General features: G+C 33.1%; 1 long non-coding RNA gene across 4 annotated transcripts in view; it reads right to left on the reverse strand.

Annotated features, from left to right (window-relative positions):
* Positions 1-974: 974 nt before the first annotated feature.
* LOC126893304 (uncharacterized) overlaps positions 975-25255 on the reverse strand; it is a 32222-nt gene continuing 7941 nt past the window's right edge. For all 4 annotated transcript variants that reach the window (XR_007701128.1, XR_007701127.1, XR_007701126.1 and 1 more), the window contains 4 exons: positions 16942-17626; positions 14748-14989; positions 6664-6949; positions 975-2301 (listed from right to left, as the gene is read on the reverse strand). This is a non-coding gene — a long non-coding RNA (uncharacterized LOC126893304). The remainder of the gene's footprint in view (positions 2302-6663; positions 6950-14747; positions 14990-16941; positions 17627-25255) is intronic.

Below are 25255 nucleotides of genomic sequence, written 5' to 3' on the forward strand. Positions count from 1 at the left end.
GTTAAAATCCCACCCAGAGCATATAGAAATATATATAAATGGAAGTAGGAAAATGTAACTTGTCTTTCACAAATAATACAAAAAACTTTCGGTGGCCAAGCAAACCCCCCTCTCCCCCCCAGAGGAAAATTCTAGGTGCGCCACTGGTTAAGAACTCATTTTAAAATTTATCTATTCTAATTTTGAAATAAGCCACAATTTAACTTGAAAAATTGATTTTATTGACGTTTCGAATTCCACCTCGGACGTCGTTATCAAAATACAAAATATTAATAGTTAATTACATAAATGCCACAAAGAAATAGCTTCAGAACAGTTAATTTTAATTTGTATATTTAGTAAAATGAATTCGCGTAAAGAATGTTAATTTCTTAAGTGGCTTGCTGAAATTGAAAATTAAGAAAATTTGCTTTTGATCTATATTATTTTTACTTTTGTTTTGTTAAATTAATAAAAAAAAAATGGTTTACGAGACTTTCTATAATATGTGAGTACAACCCATTTTATATTTCTACATGTTGACATTCATTCTTCCTCGAAATAAGTCGAATTGATGTAGGTGAGGGCGACGCTCATACGCGTGCAACCACGTCACAATAGAAGACGCGTGTAACGGCGGGTTAAGAAATATAGCCTGGATAAATTAGTCTGGGACACACAATTTAACAAAAATAAACTGATAGTTTCTAGGTTATTTACGAACCGATTTTATTTTCAAAAAATGTGTTGAATAGACGATAAAAGACCACATCCAAAATTATAAAAAAATATACAGGGTACTATTAAAAAAATTAAAGTTAGGGGTTGTAACTAAGGGATGATTTTTTTGTACGCCATATTAAAGTGTATTACAAGTAGAATATATCACCTTTTGTTCCATTCGAAAATCTCTATTCGTTTAAGAGATATAGCGTGGGTAAATTAGTCTGGGACACACTGTATATGTTACAGTTCAAGTTGATTCTCAGTTAGAGTTGACTATTCCTAGTTCGAGTCGACTCAAACTAAAACGAGCAGTAAGAGTTGATTTGATAAATTTAATTCAACTTTTACTAGTTGAAGTAGACTCTTCCTAACCCTTGTTAGTAAAAGTAGATCACGGGAAAAGTAGAATCAACTCTTACTAGTTTGAGTTGACTATTCCTGGATCAATTCAGTAAATGTGGATTATACGAGTATAGTCTCACGTGCTTTTTTGATGCGTGCGCGTTTTTTTGTTTTGACCGTTCCAACTACTTATCACAATCTGAACATATCCAGTAACATTTAATTTCTAGAATCGGTTGATTGTTTGAATCAACTCTTACTAAATGGCATTGGGAAGAGTATACTTTTTCTAGTCGAGTCTACTTTTACTAAGCTTTGTTTTTAAACCAAGAGGAGTAAACTAAAAAGACAGATTCACACCCAAGAAAGTCACTAGAAATATCACCAAATACATCTTTTTTGGTTGATCATATCGGCCTTCGATGGTAATCCATAAATATTATATTATACAAATACGTCGCTAAAGAGTTCTAAAAACAACTATTTTTTTTATATAAAACAGATTAAAAATCTAAAAATTAAATGAATAACGCAGAAAATACAAAAAATCGCTGATATAGTCGGTTCGCTAAACTCACCCACAACTGGCTAGAGATTTTAGTCGGCAATTTTTTTGCCAATTTTGCAAAAACTGTCAAAATTACTAACAATTTAGTAATTATTTTTTGACAATTTTACCAAAATTGGCAGTATTGCTTACTAAAATCACTAGTCAGTTGTGTCCGAGTTTAGCGAACGGACTATATAACTTAATTTACCTATGAAATGCCAAAAGTGTCAAAATTTTATAAATGTCATTAGTGTCAAAATTTTAGTAACAGTGGAGTAAACTTGACTGAGGTTGGACCAATTACAAACAAGCTTTATGGCGCGGGAAATTTGAATTACTCCTCTTGGTTTAAAAACAGACTATAGTAAATGTATAAAAATCTTCATTTTATATTTATAATCATTTTTTACTAAAACCAGCCGTTTGAGTTAACTCGAACTAGGAATAGTCAACTCGAACTGGATAATCAACTTGAACTGTAACATACAAAAACACCTGTCGGTCTACCATATTCTAGACTCGACGAAACAGGTTGTTCTTCTATTAACCTAGCCTTCTATTGTTCATTTTTGGACACAGGCCTCTTTCAGCTCCTTCCATTGATCTTTGTCCTGACCAAGATACTTCCAATTTGTTCCAGCTATTTTTCTGATGTCATCTACCCATCTCATGTATTGGCTGTTAGTTGGTATTCTAGGGATGGCCTAAAAATAATAAACAATAACAATATTGTTGTTTCTGAACTTAAAAAATAAAGTTAAACACGAACTGCATGTCAAAAATGATATAGTATAGTTTAATAATAAAATAGTATGTGGTACCAAAAACCTTGAGACAAAATGCTTAGTCGTTTGCATGCTGGTCATATAGAAATAACTAAATGTAAAAAGGGCTAGAAGTTTATTTTATTGGGTTGGGATGTCAAGTGACAAAAGAATTGATTTAATCATGTAAGCGTGGGAAAAAATCAGATCATCAAAACAGAAAGCAATAGATTCACATAAAGGAATTGATTGGATCGTGTAATGCGTGAGAAAAAAGCAGACTATCAAATATACAGAAAGCAATAGAATAGATAGTTTTCAATGACAAAATCAACAATGGAATCGGAAAGTCTAGGTAGGTGGTTTAAATATAGAATTTCAGTTAGATACGGGTGCTAAATGCAGTATACTACCAGAAATAGCTATTTGTATAACAAGGGAGGAAAGTGCTACTTTTCCTCCCGAGAATGAAGTTTAAAAATAAATAAAATATAAAAATATTTTCCTCCCTAGGGAGGAAAAGTACAACTTTGCTCCCTACAATCAGGTCCGGAAAAGTATACTTTCGATAGAGGTAGGTGGAAAAATACATACTTTTTAGAGTCGAGTAAAATGAATAATATAGAATTAGAAGATAGTACAACAATGCTATAGTGGGCAGCGTTTAGACAGTTAAGATGGATACTAAAAAGCACAAGGATACATAACAGTACCTAAAAACCCGTGTATTTGACCAATGCATCCTTCCTGTTCTGACGTATGGCTCAGAAACATGACATTAACAAAGACCAACATAAATAAAATAGAAATAACTCAGGGAAAAATGGAAAGATCCATGAGTGGGATGCATAAAACGTAGTATCTGCTAATGTTGAAGTTTTTACTACACTTACAAAGCATTTACTTTCCTCCGTAGCATATGCTACTATTTACCAGATACATAGAAGAATGTACTACCCTTTTGAAGTATTTGCTAGTTTAGTAGTATTTGCTTCAGTTTAAGTGAAATTGGTGGATGAACGACTTTGGCGTAGGTGTTCTCTTGTTACAAAATGGCAGCATTTATGAATGTGAATGAACAATTGTTCATTTTTATCCTCGCCTCATTCTTTTGTCGCTTCCGAATTTGAGTCATTCATCTTTATTCCTGTACAATTCTAATAATTAGATACGTAAAAATGTGAATTCACAAATCACAAGCACATGGAAAACTAGTTCTAACACGATTGGTGTGATGCGCGGCTGGCGCTACGGTTAGTAGTAGATACGGTATGCGTATGCGACAAAACAAACGCAGTACTGAAATATTTAGGTATGCCTCTGTATGTGTCGTCCGCCGAAACGTACTGAGTTGTTTCCGAACGAAGGTATTACGTATGTGGATGTCGTGTTAATGTAAAGGTATGTATACATATGAGCTCCGATCGGTGTGCGAGCCGCTCGCGCGCAGCATGTTCGTTAGATTAGTACGTGTTTTCAAGTGGCGCACCACGATCTAACTTTTGTCGGTTTTTCAACAAACGCTTTGATGGTTCGCAATACGTATTTAACATCTGTTTTATCGTCGTCGTGAATGTTTGCAAGGTTATATATCATGTATACTAAATATACAAAATAATCACAAACATTTCAATATTCATTTCAGTACTGTTTATTTTGCCGCATACTGTACTTCAGGTCAGTAGTAGGTACTTCTGTTGTGTAGTATGTTCTTCTCAATAAAAGCACATACTTCTATGTAAAAGAAAATGCTACAAAGTAGATACTATTTGCTGAAGCAACAGCATCTACTACGTTCTATGCATTCCACCCCATGTTGGGAATAAAACTGCAATACAGAAAATCAAACAAATGGATAATAGACTGACCATATAACAGGGTTAAAGTGGAGATTTGCGGGCCACAATGCGAGAAAGGAAGATAAAAGATGGAATGCTGAAATACAAAACTGGAGACCGTAGACAGGAATAAGAGGAAGACCTCAGATGCGATGGAAGGACGATATTGTAAAAGCTGCAGAAACTAACTGGAAAAGCGCAGCCAAGGACAGACAGATATGGAAAGATGGGGAAGGCCTATGTCCAAAGTTGGATAGAAATGGGCTAAAGAAGAATAACAATGTAAGTTGTGTATAATGGCAGTAAATTTAAACCGGTGGGATAAGTAGCATTAGTAAAATAGGCTCCGTTGAGGGAAATAGGAAGTTATAAAATAAAGTTGGCTAATGATGCCGAACCGGTAATAAAAGCAATTAAAATAATCCCAAAATGAATTAAAGCTCAGTAGTTAAAGGCTACTTTGTTCAATTTAGAAAACAAAGATAAACTAGCAAAAGTAAATACACCGACGTCGTGGTGTCACAATTTGGTAATAGTAGAGAAACCAAATAAGAGTCTAAGGTTGTGCTTAGATCCCACAGAGTTAAACAAATGTATACTACAAGAAAGATATTTGATTCCCATTCATAATGAAAACTATAAGATATTAGCGGGTAACGAAGTTTTTAGTGTTTTAGCGTGATGAAATTACAGAAAATACCGGGTGTCCACTTATATTTTCCCCCATTTTAAATGCCTATAACTTCTAAACGGATCGAGATAGAAATATGCGGTTTTCGCTGAAATGTTTTATTTTAGTAAAAGTTTTGTCTGAATGGATTGTATTTTTCATATCGCTTTCAAATACGAAACGAAAAATGGCGGATTTTTGAAAAAAACGTTGTTGAATTTTTTTAATAGAACACCCAGTATATTTTTTTGCAAATTGAAAGAAAGGTCATTTCATCTATCCAGCGATATAAAGTTTTTCAAAATCGGTTGTCAAATCACTGAGTAATTAATTTTTAAAATTAGGGGTGCAATGTGGATATCACATACCTAAATAACATAACTAAGCAAATTGATATTATGTTATGTGATTTCCACATTGCATCCCTCATTTTAAAAATTAATTGCTCAGTCATTTGACAACTGATTTTAAAAAAATTATATCGCTGGATAGGTAAATGACCGTTTTTTTAAGTTTTTAGGTAAATGACCATTTTTTTATATCGCTTTTAAATAAAAAATGGCGGATTTTTGAAAAAAAAAACGTTGACTTTTTTTATTCAAACGCCCAGTATATTTTTTGTATCTTGAAAAAACGGTCATTTACCTATCCAGCGATATAAAATTTTTTAAAATCGGTTGTCAAATGACTGAGCAAATAATTTTTAAAATGAGAGATGCAATGTGGAAATCACATAACATAATATCATTTTGCTTAATTATATTATTTAGGTATGTAAGATCCACGTTGCATCGCTCATTTTAAAAATTAATTACTCAGTGATTTGACAACCGATTTTGAAAAACTTCATTTTAGCAGAATGTAAGTACTTTTCACATGTTTTTTCTTTAATTAATTAACAGTCACAATGTTAACCTTTTGCTTTCAATCTAACGTGGAAATACTTCATTCTAGACACTGAAGATAATCTAATTTAGATCTAAAACGTTTTGTAATTAAAAAAATATGAATTTTTTTCGAGAATCGCTTTTCTTTAGTTACGAGTGACTAAAAGTAAGAATCTAAAAGAATCAACCAAAAAGCAAAAAATAAAAAAAAATCAAACTCGAAGGATTATTCGAAAAAAAACTTAGATTAAAGATTAAATATACAAAAATCTCACATTCGTTAAAAAATTGAAAAAACCTAACACATTAGCTAACGAAAAGCGTGGAAAAATGAATGACCTCAAACCGTTTATTCGATAAAGATGTGCCCCACGCTTTTCTTTAACGAATGTGTGAGATTTTTGTATATTTAATCTGTCGTAACAGTTTCTTTTTCGAATAATCCTTCGAGTTTGATTTGTTTTATTTTTTGTTTTTTAGTTGATTTTTTTATATTAATAATTTTAGTCACTCGTAACTAAAGAAAAGCGTTTCTTAAAATTTTTTTTTTCATATTTTTTTTTATTTCAAATTAATTTGTAAGGCAAGCGGTTAAAGAAAAAAGTTGCGCTCTCACACTTAACGTTTTGGACAAGAATAATGAAATAGTGTTGCAAACGGACAGCTCAAATGTTGGGTTAGGCTCTTGTTTGTTACAACATGGGAAGCCCATGTCGTTTTTATTTGCGATGATATACAGAAAGCCAAACTGGATGAGGTCCAATTTAAAAAGAGCTGTTAGCGATATGTGCAGCAGTGGACAAGTTTCATTAGTTTTTTTTACATATAGATATAAGTAAAACTACCACTAGATTGCAGAGAATGGTGATCAAGTTATCAAAATATGGCTTAGATATTTGATACGCACCTGGGAGTATGATGTATGTGGCTGAGTTTCTGTCCAGGAACTGCTTAACAAATAATGCTAAAGATGAACCCACATTAGCTGATATGGTTTGTATTAAAAAAAGATGTTCTTAAACAGGTTGTTCTTCTTTTTAGCCTTTTATTATCAATTTTTTAATACATGTCTCTTCCAACTCTTTCCATCGATCTATATCCTGAATAACATAGTTCCAATTTGTTCCAGCTATTTGGTTGATGTCATCTGCCCATCTCATGTGTGGTTGTTAGTTAATTTTAAAAGGAATGGCCTAAAAATATTAAGAATATTGAAGTTTCTAAATATAAAGAATTGTATAAAGACGAACTGCATGTCAAAAATGATATAGTGTATTTTAATAATAAAATGGTAGTTCTAAATCCTCGAGACAAAATGCTTACTCATTTGCATGCAGGTCATACAGAAACAAGTAATTGGACTTCGTAAGTCCTAGGTTTTCACCCAAAGTAATCGAAAATAGAACTGGAAGTCGATATTTGAACTCTTCGTGTAACTTTGCGTCGATTGATATACGATTTTACTAATTTTGAGTCATCATACTCAAAACCAGAGCTAAAGATTCAAACTCAACTTTTCAATATGCTTCGATTGATGTGTTACATGCACTATTTCTGCGACTATAATGGCACTTCTTGTTAGAACTTTTTAACCGGAAATAATATACAAACCAAAATTTTACATTTGTTCTCATCTTGATAAGGCACGTCGAATGATATATCGCTTATACTATTTTCGACTTTAAAATAGTACTTACGGTTGCAACTCTAAAACCGAAAGTCCGATGTCAAATTTCTCATATTTAATACCATCCTTGGATTACAAGCTTTCATTCGACACCTCATTTGTCATTCTACCTGGTATAATGACGGAGGAATTGTGATCACAGACAGACAGACGGGCAGACCGACGTGGATAATTCAAAGTTTTCACATTTTTTCAAAATTGGGTGAAAACAATAACTAAATGTAAAACGGGACAGAAGTTTATTTTATTGGGTTGAAATGTCAAGTGCCATAGAATAATTGATTGAATCATGTAAAGCGCGTGAAAAAATCAGACCATCAAATATACAGAAAGCAATAGAATAGATATAGTCCAGAGCAGCGATACTCAACCTTTTTCTTTCCTGGGCCACATAGTAGCTATTGCCACAGCTTGCGGGCCGCAATCAAGATAAAGTAGTATACAAGGTGTTTCATTGGGAAACGGAAATACTTAAATGGTGATTAGAGATAAATGAGGCGGTTCTAGACATACTAAATTTATTGCTCCACCGACTTTATAACCGAGTAACAGGGTGTTTTATCGATTCTGCCCATTTCTTTCTGGACCCATAACTTTAGAACCACCTTGTATATTTTTTTGATATTTGGTACACATATGTCACATTTAGAACCCAAACCACCCAACTACTAATCACAAGAAAAATCTATATAGGTCCAGATTAAACAAAATTATAAATCCACTGTGACCTTGAAATAACATCCTGTATATTGAAATTTTCAAAACCCGTTTGCACATTTGAAAAGAGCTTTAATGGAGCTTCCATTTTTTGCGCAGACAATTCAATGATTTTAATTTGGAAATTATGTCGAAATTTTGAAGAACTCGAACTTTCAAAACAAAAATTTCGATATAATTTCAAAATTAATGTCATTAAATTGTCTGCGCCAAAAATTGAAGCGAGCAATTAAACTTAGTTTTTGTGCTCTTTTCAAATGTGCAGACGAATTTTGAAAATTTTAATATACAGGGTGTTGTTTCAAGGTCACAATTATTTAAAAAAATTTTTTTGTTAATCCGTACCTGAATTTTTCTTGTGATTACTAAACGGGTCGTTGCAATGTAGTAAATAAGTATTGACTATTTTTAAAATGAGTATTTGTTCATTAATTTTAATAATTTATTATTAAAAGGTATAATTGCTTTTTAATCAGAGTTCTTAAAAATTTCAATATAATTTAAAATTAAAGTCATTAAATTGTCTGCCTCACTCCCAAACACGCCTCAAACACATCGGCACACTATCAAATAATTTGAAAAAACACTTGTGAAATTTGACAAATAGTTTGATCACAGGGCCCTTTAGTTAGCCTTCGGGCCGCAATAAAAAACGCTAGAGGGACGCACACGGGCCGTAGGTTGAGTATCACTGGTCCAGAGTAATAAGGATTTTCTCGGGACACTCAAAGATCCAGGTAGCTGACTACTTTTTTAGTTATTGTAGACCTATAGGAAGAAAACCTACCTGTTTCCTGCCTAGAGTTCGCGTCCGTTTTTTAATTATTAACAATTTAGTGCAAAAAACGCGATTTTTTCAATTTTTTGCACTCCATTCAAAAGCTAAATAGTTGACATAAAATTACAAAATTCAGTTTTTTAGAACATTGAAAAACCTTCAAAATGCCGATTTTTGAAAGTTAAAAAGTTAATTTGTTGCTACGCGAACTGCAAAATAAGTGAAAATCGTTATTTGTTAATAACTTTTACTAAAACTACCTTAGAACTTCATTGTTTCACCCAAAGTTGGGTATTGGCGTACTTAACAACCTTCAAAATTTGAGACCGATCCATTAATTAGTTTAAGAGTTATTCTATTTGTTTATCCCAGAGACCTTTATTTTGCAATAAGATAAGACAGAAAATAATGAAGATAGGGCAATTCTGAGTATGACAAATGAAAGTAGAAGAGTGATAGTATCAAAATATATTAAAAAAAGATAAAACATTAGTCAATATAGTCAAAAGTTCTAATGCCAAATTTTTGAAATTTTGTTGTTTATAAACATTTAGAATCACTTTAAAAATGTTGTCCGTAGAAACAATCTTTTTATATATTCGAAAAGATAGTATTTTAACACGAATTTTCAAATAAAAAATTAAGGAATCTCATAAATGCCATTTTAAAGAATGGGTTTTGTATTTTTTCTTACAAAATTTGCACAAAGATTGTAGCTGCACAGCATCCTCTACGATTTTTCAAAAATGTAGTTCAAACGATTACTAGGGGGAACCTACAAATCCACCGAGTTAAAATACCGAAAAAGCAATTTCAAACGAATATAATTTTCTGTGTCTCCAGATCAACCCAATGGATTTTGATCTTTCTTTTTTTAATTTGTATGTAATTTCTACGTCCATTACAAATATGCAATTTGTTTATAAATTTATTAATTAATAAACAGTCTAATTTGTTTAGACAATTCTCGAAAAAATATTTTTTTTACAAAAATCTATTTTTTTAATCATAGTATCATTAATGATGATAGAAAAATTTAAAGTACACTTTAATAAATAAATTATTTTTATTAGATAATTATGATTAATAACGATAGTATGATTGAAATCATGGATTTTTGGGAAAAAATTATTTTTTCAAAAATTGTTTCAACAAATTAGACTGTTTATTAATTAATAAATGTCTAGACAAATTGCATATTTGTAATGTACAGAAAAAGTTCATACAAATTAAAAAAAGAACGATCAAAATATATTCAGTAGATCCCGAGATATAGAAAATGATAGTAGTTTTAAGTTGCCATTTAGTTTTTGAACTCGTGCATTTGTCGGCTCCCAGCTTCCCCTTCACTTACCACGACTAGTCACCAATTGAACAACATTTTTAAAAATTCGTGTAAAATACCAACTTTTCGAATATGTAAAATGATTTTTTCTACGGACAATATTTTTGAATTTATTCTAAATGTTAATAAACTACAAAATTTCACAAATTTGGCATTAGGATTTTTGACTATATTAGATAATTTTTTTATGTTTTTTTAGTACATTTTGATAGCATCCAGTTTTCTATTTTCATTTGGCATACGCAGAATTGCCATATCTTCATTATTTCCTGTCTTATGTTATTGCAAAATAAAGGTCTCTGGGATAAACAATTAGAATAACTCTTAAACTAATTAATGGATCGGTCTCAAATTTTGAGGGTTTGTTATGTACCCCAATACCCAACTTTGGGCGAAACCCTAAAGTTCTAAGGTAGTTTTAGTAAAAGTTATTAACAAATAACGATTTTCACTTATTTTGCAGTTTGCGTAGCAACAAATTAACTTTTAACTTTCAAAAATCGGCATTTTGAAGCTTTTTCAATGTTCTAAAAAATCAAAATTTGTAATTTTATGTCAACTATTTAGCTTTTGAATGGAGTGCAAAAAATCGAAAAAATCGCGTTTTTTGCACTAAATTGTTAATAATTAAAAAACGGACGCGAACTCTAGGCAGGAAACAGGTAGGTTTTCTTCCTTTAGGTCCAGCTACCTGGATCTTTGAGTGTCCCGAACATGGTCTATTTGTAGCTTATTACCCTGGAGTAATAGTTTTCAAAGACAAAATCAACAATGAGATCAGAAAATCAAGGTAGGTAGTTTTAATATAGAGTTTAAGTTAGACCGGTGCTAAATGCCGTATACTACCAGAAAAATACTTTTTAGAGTTGTAAACTGAATAATATAGTATTAGAAGAGAGTAGAACAATGTTAGTTGTATATAATGGGAGTAAATTTAAACCAGTGGGATCAGTAGCATTAGTTAGTAAAATAGGCGTCCGCGAGGCAATTAAAAAATTATAAAATGAGTTTGGCTGATAATGCCGAGGTAAAAAAACCGATTAGAAGAATTTCAGAATCACTTATGGATCAGTTGATTGAAGGTTATTTTATTAGATTTAGAAACAAAGATATAATAGCAAAATTCGTAGAAAATATGTAGGTTTAATCATTTATAAAACAGACATTAAAGATAATGATCAGGTTAAATTAAAGCAATATTAAGTTTAAAATCTCCAAAAGATGTAAAATTTTTTCAAACGTTTTTGGGAATGATAAATTGATGCCCTCAGAGCAACAGTGGCCTAATCCACAAATTGAGCATTTTTAGTTTAATAAATCAATAAATGCAGCAACATTAAATCTTCGGATTAACAGGGGACTAGACAACCTACCCCTATATTTGGGTAAATGGCGCTACATAATTTGTAGCCTCATAATTTGTAGCGCGTTCCATAAACATAATGGAAATACGAATGCAACGATTGCATTAATCTCAAAACTTCGTTTTTGGGGTTAGGCAACTGTTGCTCTGATAGGCAGGCGAAAATAAGAATGCAGCGCCAAAGTGAACAATTCTAGAATTATAAATATGTATTGACATTGGTCATTGGAGTTTTGGATTTGTTGAATGTTAAAATAATTTTTAATAGTAATAATTCGTAAGTTTAATAGGTTAATAAGTTTCATAATAAGTTTAACAGTAATAAGTTTTTAATAGTAATACGTTATAATCACCATCGGTAAAATGCAGTGAACATACTTTCATATTTTTTGAAATTTCCAAGCTTCATGTCGATTCATTAGATAATACTTTGCTTCCGAATTTTCCTTCTACCCGTACAGGATATTTTTGTCCCCAGTTTGGGGCAAAGCGTGGAAAGTTACATTTGAATTTGGTAAAAATTTAATATAAACGCATGGATTAAGATGTGCAATTTTATATACATTCACACTATTGCCATATCTACAATTGCTTTTTATGAAGTGAAAATGTAAAAAAGTTTATATTTGAAATAATAATATATAAAAATGTGAAATAATAATTTAAAATAATTTAAAATAATTCTCAAGTTCTCAATATTATTTAGTGACTAAAACATAACCCGACCAAACCTAACCTAGCGTAATCGAAAATAATATAAACAAGCTAATACCTGAACATTGAAGTGACCTAGTACCGTTTAAACATTCTTTAGTGACTAAAACATAACCTGATCAAACCTAACACTAACTATTCCTAATTTTCTTTCACCTTAAATTTATGGTCGCCTTTCACCTAGACAAACACCCAAATAATTATGATTAACTAATAATTAAGGAACTATAATATTTTTAAATAAGGCAACATTGCAGAATAAACTGTGTTCAACCACCGCTCAACCCACGCTTAAACCAAATTTACAACAAATGCGCAACTGTCATGGCGCCCATATTTTGAAATTTATATGAAAATATCACATTTTTAAATGAGATAAACACAAAAATGAAAGTTGAGCGCACTTTTTTCGGTTATTTTCCCAAGAGGAACATTGAGGAACGGAACAATACCGATTTGAACGACTAATACTTATCAAATTACTTTTAAGACATAAATATTTTTATAAAAACACACAAACCCAAAGCAGAATGGAAGAACATTGTCAATATCTTTAGTTACTCCTATGCTTACCAGGTGGCGTACCGCTGATTTTGATTTGCCTATAGCCTCAATTTATCCTTTACGTCAGCTGCTTAAAACAGAAATAAAGTGGAGTTGAAGAGAAGACAAGTTGGAAAAAAAGCGTTTAGCTGTCAGACAGATTCTGAGACCTTGCCCCAGTGGTTAGATCCCGCTTTGCTTAAATAGATGTTGCAGCACTGGTCGTGATTTTTCAAATAAGTGTAGCAAATAAAATTTATTTATTTTAAACTTATTTAACATATAATTTTAATTAAAAATTCGGCTGTAACAGCGTTGTACATACATAAAAAAGTGAATTTAATAAATCGCGAAATACGGTACGAAATCACTTAGGGATTGATACCACTTTAAAATTAGTACAGTTATTTACTAAAAGTGCTATGGGGCCAACGCCTCGTTATAGACCTGACTCTCATATCAGTGTGCTTGTTGACATTTTTTATGGATCTTCTCATAATGGAAATGTTGTATATGGATAAAGACCATATGTGTTGCATGCTCGACTTAATAGCTTCAATTTTTTCTCAGACAATAATAAATCGTAGGTCATTAAGAGCACATTACGAAATTGCCCTTCAGCATCCAAAACCAAGTCATCAACTGTTTGTTTTACTTACTGGACCTCCCCTATAACCCAGGCAACCAAGTGACGCCAATAACGTCGAATAAACGTCAGTTTTTGGTTGAATGTATACACGTGTTTGAACATTACGTCATATAGACGTCTTTTGTAGGTGATTTTAAATACGTAAGATTAATGACGTTAAAATACGTTACGAGTCATGTTGAGAAACTGCTGCATGTCCTATTATTATGCACTAACGGACAAAAATATTGCATATTTGAATTAACGTGTGAAATAAAATTTTTTGTGCTGCCCCCAGTGTCAGAGAAATAGGATTTCTTTTCCGAATGTGATGTTTTGAAGTATCATATAAATGGTATATGTAATCGGATTTAAATTTGATATGGGCTACATGGTGGCCAATATAAATTTTAGATTGAATCTCATCAAGGTAAGTATTCACTATTCTACCAAGATGAGAACCTGCATCATGGTGCATTAACACGAATTTGTTATCCCATATGGCTGGAAAATGGTAAAACATGATCTTCTAAAATGTTTTTAATGTATATATCAGCTGTCATTCACCCAATCACCACCACAAGTTCGGTATCTCCTTTCCAAGAAATACCACTCCATAGCACTAGCACTATGCCGCCACCACCAAAATTAACACTCTGTATGAGGTTACATTGGGCATATCGTTCATCATATGCAAGCAAGATTTACAAAACTTTGTCAACAGAAGAGTTGGCGAACGGTATGTCAGTTGTAACCTCATACAGAGCGTTAGTTTTGGTGGTGGCGGCATAGTGCTACAAAGCGGTATTGCTTTGAAAGGACATACCGAACACGTTGAGGTGATAAGGCGAATGCCAACTGATATGTACATTGAAAATATTTAAGAAGATCATGTTTTGCCATTTGAAAGCCATATTGGATATGACATATTGGTATTAATACACGTCTTCGTGTCGCTAGTATAGGGAAGACTTACCTTGATAAGATTTATTGCTATAATTTAAAAATTATACTGGCCAGCATAAACCCCAGATCGGATTTAAGATTATAGCATTTATGTGATACTTTAAAACATCGCATTCGGAAAAGAAATCCAATTCCTACGATACAGGGGGGCTAAGAATAACAGCACAAAAAATTTCATTCCACATGCATATGCAATATTTTTGTCCGTGAGTATATATTATCTTACGAAAAATTATCTACTTTGACTTACTACTAGCATGTGGGACATTTAGGAAACTACAGTAGCTATGTTCTGCCAACACACCACTTGTTGAACCTTCCAAGCATGGGAACAAAGTTGGAACTGCTTGAAACAACAATGTCTTCCTAGTCTCATTAACTATAAACATTTTCTTTTCAAAGTGAGCTCCACACAGACGATGGGTAATATGTAGTGTTCCTCTACTCTGAAGCAGGTCTTCCCTACCTGCTGCTAACGCCCATCTTTCAGCTCTACAATAACAAAGTATTTATAAGTACTTTTTTTTTTATTAATTTTGACAATTAATAACTTTATTATGTGTGCTCCGATTTTCAAAATATTTGCACCCATTTATAGGTACATGTATTGATATCGTTTGGTATTATTTCCGTAACACAAAAATTTTGCTTGCATGGCATTATACAGGGGTGAATGGAAGCGTTGTATTTTCTCCTATATTTAAAAAATTCTGTGGAAAAATGGAAGAGCTGATTTTGATTCATAGTCCTGTCATATTATCATGGATGCATCGGTAAAATTTTGATTTTTGAATTATCCGAATATCTCTTTCCTTGTAAGAGCTGTACCATTTTTTGTAAATAAAAACACTGATTGACTCACAAAATAGATGTTGGATTGATAAGATTGGAATGGCCCGCATGCAGCCCAGATCTCGATCATATTGAGCATTTATGGGATGAATTAAAAAAAGCTATTCCCCGTCATCCTAGGCCTCCAGAAAATTTGGTACAGTTATGGCCCTGGTAGCGGAATATCGGGCTATTCCCCAGGCTAGGATAACACATCATTATTCGATGCCAAACAGATTGCGAGCAGTCGTAGCTGCAAGAGGTAGACATATCCGCTATAGAATTGTTTTGTTTTGTATTGGTAATTTTAGTGCGTTTCATAGTTTTAATTAAATAAACCTCAAAAGCAGTGTTTTTATTGACAGCTCTTACAACCCAGGCAACCAAGTGACGTCATATAACGTCGAGGAAACGTCAGCTTTGGTTGAATATATACTCGTGTTTGAACATTACGTCATATAGACGTCTTTTGTAGGTGATTTTAAATACGTAAGATTAATGACGTTAAAATACGTTTAAAAACCGTCTTCATTTCAGACAGCCAAGTCTGCCGTCACAAAATTGGGAAGAGCTTAAAAAGCTTGTTTGTATTGACTCCAAACAATTTCGTTTATAACGTTGTTCATAAGAAATTTCTCATTTATTGTTTACGTGTTTTGTGTCTTGTGTGATAAAATAAGACTTTTCATTTAGATATTTAGTTGAAAAAACGTGTCAATTGAGAGATTTTTATTCGTTTTTGCTCAGTGAGTTAGTTTAATGCAGTAATTCTTCTTGTCAACTATTTGAGGTTATGTTTATTTGTTTTTGATGTATATTTTCTGTTAATGAACTAATTATGTGTTATCGAGTTTAATTAAATTAATTTTTAGCCTACATTTTCATGTTACCTATTTTTCATACTACATATTTTGAAACATCTGAGGTCACTTTTTGAAAGTATTAAAGACTTGATTTTACCGACGGGGACGTAAAAGCCGTCATCTTTTTGACGTTTGAAAATCGTCACAATCTCGACGTGAAAAAAACGTAGGTACAATAAAGTTTTAAAATCGTCACAATTATGACGTCAAATCGATGAGACAAATACACGTGATTTTCAACGTCAGTACTACGTCATAGAAACACGTCAATTGGTGATTTTTATGACGTGTTATCTACGTTATAAAAACGTCGTTTGGTTGCCTGGGAACAAAAGAGATATTCGGATAATTAAAAAAACAAAACCTTGGCGATACCTCCAGGATAATACAAAAGGAGTATGAAACAAAATCAGCACTCCAATTTTTCCACAGAATTTTTAAAGTTAGGAGAAAATACAACGCTTTCCTTTACCCCCGTATAATGCCATCTAACCAAAATATTTTTATTATCGGAATAATAACAAACGAGATCAATGCATGTACCTACAAACTGATGCAAGACTCTTGAAAATCGGAGTACAAATAATAGTTATAAATTGTCAAACTTAATCAAAAATTTTAGGTGGAGGAATTTTGTGCCGGTGAGTGTATATAAAGTTTCATAGTTAATACCAAATTTTCAAGTACCTACCCTTTAAGGTAAATTGTTATACACATTTATAAAAACATTGTGAATTTAAAAATGCTTACCTTGATTCGTCTTTTGGAAAACGGAAAAAACTATAGCTGCAATTTGATACCCTGTTTTTACAGTTGATCGCTGCACAGGTTGAATTCGAACTGCCTTTCTTTTTGTCCATATCCATAATTATTATTGCACAAAAACAAAATCACCTAACAGAACAACACAAAATCAAAGTAACACCGAAACAAGCGTGATCTGACAACAACAAGCACAAATTGATTGTATCAGCAGCAGCAGCGGACCTGAGGGCCGAAAAAATGGCCGTGGGTCGTGCGCAAACCGGATGCGCGAACTCTTCCCGCCGAGTCGACTGTGCCTTCGGGGTGTTCGGTGCTTACTTATTCCTTTTCATTCCATGCGGAGTCTAGGACGTCAACTGGTCTGCCTCCATTTTGTCCTATCCTTTGCACTGATCTTTATTTCTGGCCAGGTGTTCCGTAACCTAACCTAACAAATAATGCTAAAGATGAACTCACACTAACTGATATGGTCCACATTCAATAAATGAAGTTCATAAACAGGTTGTTCTTCTTTTTAGTCTTCTATTGTCCATTTTTGGACACACTCCTCTTCCAACTCCTTCCATTGATCTCTATCTTCAGCAACATACTTCCAATTTGTTCCGACTATTTTTCGGATGTCATCTGTCCATCTGGTCTTTGGTTGTTAGTTGGTATTATAAGGGATGGTCTAAAAATAATAAGAATATTAATTTGCTGAACTCAAAGAATTATATAGAAGTTAAAGATGAACTGCATGCCAAAAATGTTTTAGTATATTTTAATAATAAAATAGTAGTACCAACACCCTTGATACAAAATGTTTAGTCTTTTGCATGCAAGTCATATAGGAATAACTAAATGTAAAAAAGGCTACAAGTTTATTTTAATGTGTTGGGATGTTAGGTAACATAGAAGATCAAAAATAAATAACCATAAATAACTATTTTCAATAGGGAACTTGCACATATTTTTAAATATTAAAATAATATTAAAAACTATAAGGTAACATGATCTTAACACGCATGCATGCAAAAAAAAAACAAATATTTTTAACTCATACGCTTATAAAAAGGCTTTGAAAATGCTATAAAATTCAAATTTCTTCAGAGATGCGTAAACGGGTCTGACGTCACGACCCAGGGTCTACCTGCCATCGACAACAAAACCGCTAGGGTATTTCGAAAATATTATTTACAAATTCATTCACATTCACTTAAAACTCTTATGTAGAAGTCGATTGTATAAATAAAAGTTCAAAAGAAAAAAAGGCTCGTACTGAGCGTACGCTTTACATAAAACCGTGTAAATTTCTCGTTGTTGGAAGGCGTTTTATGTAAAGCGCACGCTCAGTACGATCCTGAATCAGTTTAACATTCTGCTGGAACAAAGCTATTAATTTCATTTTAATCGTATTTAATTGGAAATTCCAAGGTATTATTTGTGTTCTTGTATAGTTCATAATCAGTTTATTTAGTTTCAAACTGAAATTGATCAGGTGTTAAAACAAATAAGTATTACTATTTTAAATTGTTTATAACAAAGGGCTTAATTACTCTTACTTTTATTACTAAAAGTTTTGTTTATTTCTTTCTTCTTTGTTATGAATCTAAAACATTTATAAATGATAGGTTTTAGTTTTGTTTATCACATAATATTACGACCAGAAATATATTCGGAACATTTTTATTATTATAAGGGACGAACGTTTTGGATTTGTGTTGTTAGAAAACCGAGACCAAGAGCTAAAATCTAATCTCTCAACCAAATAACCAATGTTACAATGTACAATGCACATGCACAAGTACAGTTGCAAATGTTCTATTTAAAAAATAAGTGTTTTTGCGTAGCAGATACAGGCTTAAATATGTAATTCAAAATTTACTTATATTTGGATAGAATATGACGCAGGTCTTATTGACAGTTTAATTAGTATAGCACAAGACTTTTGCAGTGTAAATATTTTCCCCCATCTATTTGGCTCTGTAAATTATTAAAAATAATTGAATAAAACTTTGATAAAATAAAGTTTTATCCATAAAATATTTTTTATTTCTTTATGTGAGAATGAAATTTAAATTTTAAACTAAATATATTTATATATTTTAATAAAACACCCTTTCTTTTTATAAGTAATTTTTTTGTAGTATCTATGTACAATATGTATCTACAATGTACATACATACTTACTTATTATAATATAATAAGTAATACACTTATTATAATATAATTTGGCATTTGAGATAGGTTGTAAAATAAAAATGTATTTCCGTTGACTAAAAACAATATTATAAATGCATGAAAATCTTTAAAATTTCAAAATATTGTCTTTACAGTGCACGTCTGGCACTAGCCAAACGAGAACTGTGGTAAACATAATGGTTGGTGACGTCAGACCCAAGCGCACGCTTTTGAAGTTGTTTGAAACGGTAAATTTGGGCGCGCAACTATTATCAGTTATTGTACGTAAACTATTAATTGTTAAGACGTAATATTTTGAATATAATATTTTTGAACATAAATTAACAATTTTATGCAAAAATATTTTTATGTGCAAGTTTCCTATTTCGTTTCAAAACGAAAATACAGCCGCATCATATTCTAGTCCAATCAGAGAGTGCAGCAAGCACCTCTACCGGCTTCGAAACTTATTAGTCTCTCATCAGGAGGCACATATGCTGCTCTCTCTGATCCAACCAAAACAAACCCTGGCATGTAGTCACGGATTGCAACGAACGAAATGGTATAGATGCCCTAGCGGTAACTGCTAGCAAAAGACTAAGTTTTCAATCCAATGGCATATAAAACAACATACTGTTATTCTACATCCCACCAGACTGAAAACAATGGGAACCTTCTCTGGTTACAACTCCGAGGCTTCTATAATTTGCAAGCCATAACCGATGCTGAGACTAAGGAAGATGAGATAAATGGATAAATTTTACAATTTATAATTCACGTCCCATCTGCTCAGCGCGGTAAAGTTCCAACGAGAATGGGTCCCTTCGTACTCCAATCAGAGTAAACATGTAAATCAAATTGAAAATGGTTATTCATTTTTGATTTACTGCGCTGAGCAGATGGGACGTGAATTATAAGTTGTAAAATTCCCTCATCTTCCTTAGTCTCAGCATCCGTTATGGCTTGCAAATTGTAGAAGCCTCGAAGGTGTAACCAGAGAAGGTTCCCATTGTTTTCAGTCTGGTGGGATGTAGAATAACATTATGTTGTTTTATATGCCATTGGATTGAAAACTTAGTTTTTTAACATAGAAGAATCAATTGAATCATGTAAGGCGTGGGAAAACATCAGAGTATCAAATATAAAAGAACCTTTCATGCCACATGGTCTTCCAGCGCAACCGTTTTTAAAGTATCTGTAGATATTATGTATTTTGATGGCACCAATTGTTAAGCTTTAGCAGATAATTTATCTTTTATCTAAATGGTTGAAAGACTTATAAATACCCACCACTCCATGAACAAAAATTGTATGTGTTTGTAATGATTGAATGGCTGTTTTACATGTATTTGTTTTTTCATTCTTTTTTTGTAATGCATTTTTAACAGGGGCGGTTTCTCCATTGGTTCACTTGTGCAGTGAACACCCAATCAAATTTCATTAAAATACATATTTTAAAAATCTCATAAATATCATTAAAATATTTTTTCTTAAATCTCATAAATATCATAGTATCATTAAAATAATATAACTGTATTTATTAATCACATAATTTGTTTGCACAACACCGTTACGCTAGATGCACGTGGTAAGTGCAGAATTCAAATTGAACCCAGCCACTATACAGTAACCCTATAGAAGAACGAGAGCTCTTAAATCCGTGAACCAGGGATTCTCCTATCTTAAAACATTGACCATTTGTGCACTGCACACAGAGACCGGGGCGAAGCGTTTCGATTCACAGTTTGGCATTTTCTGTTGTGGGATTTTATTAAATACAATATTGGTAGGTAGTTTTTTTAGGATGGTGGGGCCTTATTCAGTGAAGTTTATTAAAGAAAATGCAAATAGTTTTGAAAATCGACTTCTTATAAAAAGAATGGACTAACTTGGCCGGAGATAAACTTGGTACAAGGATGTGTAATAAGAAACAAAAAGTTTAAACATTGTTTTAAAGTTGAACAATATAGAAAAACTTAGTGATTATGTGGGTGTGATAAACTACATTCTTTATTTTGTTTTCCATGTTTAGTATTTTCAAAGAATAAAACTATAATTTCAATCTCGGTCTTTGGATGCCGTTAAAATAAACGGATTTTTAAACAGTTTTTACAAAGCCATTTCATTATTCGTAACTTCTGCCTCCACCTTCACCACCGAAGAAGCACCATCATTCAGTAGGTATCATATTCTGCACAAAACAAAAAAAGTGTGTGACATCCTGACTAATCGGGTCAAAGATAGGTTTCATTTTACAGAACATCTTTTGGCGAGGCCCCAAAAATTTTTCCCCTGCGGCGCGTATTCACCGTTCGTATAATTACATTCTTTAATTGAACACCCTCCTTAAATTACCACGAGCCGCCACTGATTTTTAATATCCAATGTTCAACACGACGCGCACACACACAACTCTAAGTAGTAGCACTACATGAGTGTAGAAAAATAAATATAATCGATTACAGGGTAAAAATCAATACAGGTATTTGAAGGTGCCAAATCATGAGGGGGATATAGTTAATTAAAAAAACATACAGAGGTACTCGGTACTTACTTGTAAATCAACTCCACTTTTTTAACAAGGACCAAAGTCAGAAAATATTGTTTTTTGCCTAAGGCGTTTTTAGTAACATATTTACAGCAAAAGTTGTACATACAGTAGACTCCCTCTATAATGAAAATTGAAATGGCGGACTAATTACCTCGTTATAAGCGGATCTCGTTATATCAGACAACAATAATATTGTGCATACACATGAATATATAATTTTCTAAAACAGTGGTTCCCAACCTTTTATATCTGGCGACCCACCTTCTGGTGTTTTTTCAAATTCGCGACCCATCCCTCACCTCCATCAGTTGTAAGCCCGATACATTTGGACCAATTAATTCCATTTTCGAGAGAAAAACTGTCCAAGGAATAGAAAATGTCTTGGCAAGTTGCAGTGCTGTTTAGTGTGTGACAAAATAACATTTCTTCTTCAACTGATCCATTGAAACTAAACCTTACTAAGCATAACAAATTAACTTTTTCAGCAATATCTGTACTTTCGTCTAATTGTACAGAATAAGTGATGAAATTATTTCTGCCCCAGGCAAAATGAGGTTCTCGCCTGCTGTGCGTGGAGCGCTATTTTTTGCTATTAGCAAAGACAGCTGGTAAGAGGCCATGGTAATTTTATTTATTACCTTGTCACGATGCCACATTCTCCATATTCAACCGAGTCGAAATCAGTTCTTTGAAGAACATCAAACGTTTATTTAAGGTTTCTAGATGTTTGGTTGAAATGTGGTTGAAATGTAGTTTTGAAGGCTTCATACTTTCGGAAGAATGAAGGTTTAGCCAAGACCTTGGGTATAGGTTCTTCTTCCGTACCTATGAATGTGAAACCTCCTTTCTCCCCTTTTGTAACATTTGACAATACCTACTGGAGGCACTTTAGCGTCATTGCTAGAATATGGACGATCATCTTGGTCAGTAGATTGCAGTTTTCTCTTAACACAAGACCAACTTTTCAGCCAGTTTTATATCGTTAAATAGTATCAAAAGTAGTGAAAATTTCACTACTTTTAAACGAAAACAACTCTAGAAAGAGTATCAAGTCACTGTCGTATGTTATTACTCGGGCAAATACCAGAGCCAGACTGAGACTGAGTGAGAACAAGAATCAAGTGTTTGGGTCTGAGTAAGAGAGCCAGTGGGAGAAAACCGGTCTGTATGCTACTCAGCTACTGTAAGAGCCACGTCGCGACCCACCTGAAATCCGCCCGCGACCCACTAGTGGGTCGCGACCCACCGGTTGGGAAACGCTGTTCTAAAACATTAACTTCCTATTGTGAAGCCATTCGGACCAATATGAGATGCTAAATATTGTTTCCTCAACAATAAGACTTCGCCATCATAAATTGTAAATTTTTTACAATATTCAATATCGGTCGATAGATAAACAATAAGAAGTTAATTATAGGCGGTGGAGTTTATTACAGCACGGACCTCGATAACCACACAGATGTTGGAGATTTCTGTATACAGGTAGTTGGGGTATGTATTTATAGCCATTACTGTGCTAAAAACAGGTAAAGAACCATATTCTTCGATTTAATTTTTCCTTGTTATTACCAAATATCCCTCGTTATAGAGGTGTTATAGTTCAATAGGAATTTTGTGAAACATATAGTGTACCTCATTATAAGCGAAAACTCCTAATAACCATGTTCGTTATAGAGAGAGTCTACTGTATTATGAAAGTTGTGTATCATGAAAAAACAAATTATAAATTTTACAAGTTAAAATCCACAAATAATTGACCGAGATAATTGCAAAAAACACGTTTTTGCACTACTTTTTAAATGTTAATAACTTTTACCAAAAACGCCATAAAGAACTTACACCTTGACCATGCGGTCATTATGTGCTTTTATTAAGGCGGAAATACATATCCGCGCCGTGTGTGCGCCGCGCGTTCGTGGCGCGGTTATTGTTCGTTAAAATTTTTCATTTTGACGATCCAGAGGAAACTTACGAACGTTTAGTAATTGTAGATAATCATGTCTCTGTCCTGTACTTCTACTACATCTTATTTTGGTATTGTTCTGAAACTATTTTCTTGTGTCATCTTATGCAATTTACTATTTTATGTGGAATAAGCCACAGTTTGGAAACATTTCGGGAACTACCTTTTTCGCTTCCTGGCAACACAAATATAATGGTAGGGGTGCCCAAGCGGGGATTTTTGCAGTTACTCGAGCGCGTCAGATTATCATATGGGGAGAAACGTGGTACCCTGCAGATGTACCTCCACCATATATTGGCTCTTAACACAGGGGTGTTCGTTCAGGGGGGCCCGAAAAAAAATCTATCCTTAAAATATTCGAAATTGTCAGATTAAGATAAGGTAAGTTAAGTACCTACATGCAAAAGAGTCTATATTTCAAAAATATGACGATTTGGCGGAAATGGGTGAGTCAAAAAGTTTCACAAAAAAAAGCGAATATTTCGCGAAATGAACGTTAGATTGAAAAACTAAAAACTACGTGTTCAATATTTTTCAAAAATCTATCGAAAAATACCAAACTTCACCCCCACGGAGAGGGGTGGGGGGTCAAAATTTTAAATACAAATCCCGCGATCTTTCGCAAAATAAACATCATATCGAAAAACTGCAAAATACACTTTACCAATGTTTTTGAAAAATCTATCGAATGGTTCCAAACACGACCCCCCACGGAGGTGAGGTGGGGGTTACTTTAAAATCTTAAATGGTAGACCCCGTTTCTTATTGCAGATTTGGATTGTTTGTATAAAAATAAACAACTTTTATTCGAAACATTTTTTGAATTATGGATAGATGGCGCTATAATCGGAAGAAAGATTGTTGGAAATGGAAAATTAAATTAAAAAATGGGAAGTCCCCACTAAAATGGAAAATTTTACTTAACTTTTTTGGTTTTAGGACCTAATAATCACAACCCAATAGGTCCCCAAAGCGCTCGAGTGACTGCACATTTAGCATACTTTGCTCCCCTACCATAATATATCTGCTTGTTCCTACAACCAGAAACAAAATTAGAGAACTATAGGTACTTCCAAGTCATGCGATACCTTTTTCGTTTTCCGGTGACACAATTGTAATGTATCTGCTTGTTTCAACTGCGTAGCTTCACTAGAAACGAAATTAGAGAACTATAGGTTCTTCCAAGCCCTGTGTTAACTTTTTCGCTTTCCGGTGACCCAATTATAATATATCTGCTTGTTCCAACTCATTTGCTTCACCAGAAGCGAAGTTAGGAAACTATAGGCTCTTCCAAGATGTGCGTTACCTTTTTCGCTTTCCGACGACACAATTATAACATATCTACTTGTTCCAACTCCGTTGCTTCACCAGAAGCGAAGTTAGGAAACTATAGGCTCTTCCAAGTTGTGCGTTACCTTTTTCGTTTTCCGGTGACCCAATTATAATATATATGCTTGTTCCAACTACGTTGCTTCACCAGAAGCGAAGTTAGAAAACTATTGGGTCTTCCAAGTTGTCCGTTACCTTTTTGGCTTTCCGGTGACCCAATTATAATATATCTGCTTGTTCCAACTCCGTTGCTTCACCAGAAGCGAAGTTAGAAAACTATTGGGTCTTCCAAGTTG

The sequence above is a fragment of the Diabrotica virgifera genome, chromosome 10 (assembly GCF_917563875.1).
Source record: "Diabrotica virgifera virgifera chromosome 10, PGI_DIABVI_V3a".
NCBI lineage: Eukaryota > Metazoa > Arthropoda > Insecta > Coleoptera > Chrysomelidae > Diabrotica > Diabrotica virgifera.